Here is a 1,632-nt window from a genome sequence, read left to right as displayed (position 1 = left end):
AGGTAAATTGGTCCCGGGGTGTCTGGGTACCTCAGTTGGTTAAGCAGCTGCCTTTGGCTTAGGTCATGATCTCAGGGTCCTGGGATTGAACCCCACATCGGGCTCTCTGCTCAGCGGGGAGTCTGCTTGTCCCTCTCCCTCTGCCTCATGCTCACACTCTCTCTCTCAAATAAATAAATAAATAACATCTTAAAAAAAAAAAAAAGGTAAATTGGTCCTAAAATTTTTTTAGTGTATACTTCAGATTTGTGGGTGAAATGGTATCCACCTCATTAAATGAATTAAAGACCACAGTGTCACTTTCTGTATGTTGTTCAGATATTGTACATCCTATGAAGTTCCAAAAAAATAGTCAGGCTCAACGATTTTTTTTATGTACCTTTTTCTTTTTTCTCTCTGTGTTTTGGTCTGTTTACCTCCATATTATGGATTATTTTAAATATTTTACGTTTCATGTAAGATGTCTTATAAATTTGACACACTGGTCAATTCATGTTACTATTGAGCCTCTCACTTTCATTTTTAATTTATTTTCATATTTCTGCATTTATTAATTGGACAGATGGATCATTGTCTTCTAATTTAAAACTCTATTTTATCAGTTTTCTCCAAATTGTTGATTTCCACTCTTAGATTTAATTCTCTCTTCTGACTTTCTTTTTGTTACTATTTGCTGTGACATCTATTTTAACCTGATACCACCTTTGTAACACCTGCTTACAAGTCTCTGAAATAAACAGATTTTTAACAAGATATCAACTTTTAGTCTATTTTTATCTCGTTGGGATAAAATGTCTCATGGAGACAGCATAGGGTTGACCTTTTAAAAAAAATTGTCAGTAACCCTTCCTAATCTTACAGATAAATTTAATCTGTGTTCATCTTATATTCTACTTGCACCTACACTTTGAATTCTTTTTGGCATGTGCTTGGGTATTATAAATAAAATTGTACATTTTTAAGTACCATCCAGCACATTTTTCAACTCATAAGTTTATCTTTTTGGCATTGTCTTTGACTTTCTTTTTTTCACTTGCATTGTTTCTGAAATCTTTCAAACCATTTCCCTTTAAACAAAATCCAAAGGCTGTCTCAGACAACGGCCCGGTGTTCAATGTAACAATCACAGTGAGCCTTTGAGGCTCAAGTGTGAGTGTGGTCAGAATGGGAGCTGCTGGAAAGAACCCTAGAGCATCATGTTTCAGAGACCATAGCAGACTGCCTATGTCTATAGGGGTGTGAGCTCCCCATGTGAGTGGACGTTTAGAGAGTGGTCCTTTCCAGCAGCGGGTCCTTTCCAGCAGCAGGAGCTAGATCACGGAACTTTAGGCAGGAAGGCATGCGATCCATTCTGAGAAGGAAAGCCAGAAATAACGTGAGGGCACAGGTCCTCTGCTGGCCAAACTGGGGTCCACAGCATGACCCATGTTCAAGCAGACATCTGCAGTAGGGACTCAAGAAAGAGGCCCATTAAATAGACTTGCCAGCCAGATGGGGGAATTACAGGTGAATTCTAGTCTAGATTCACACCTGGCACCCTGGACCGCAGTGATGGATGGCAGGTTGCCTCTCCTGGGCCCATGGGGTCATGAACAGCAAAGGCTTTGGGCTCAGGCCAGACTTGCTGGATCT

The sequence above is a fragment of the Ursus arctos genome, unplaced genomic scaffold (genome assembly GCF_023065955.2).
Source record: "Ursus arctos isolate Adak ecotype North America unplaced genomic scaffold, UrsArc2.0 scaffold_30, whole genome shotgun sequence".
NCBI lineage: Eukaryota > Metazoa > Chordata > Mammalia > Carnivora > Ursidae > Ursus > Ursus arctos.
The sequence above is the reverse complement of the archived record's forward strand: the minus strand, read 5'-3'. Positions refer to the sequence as shown.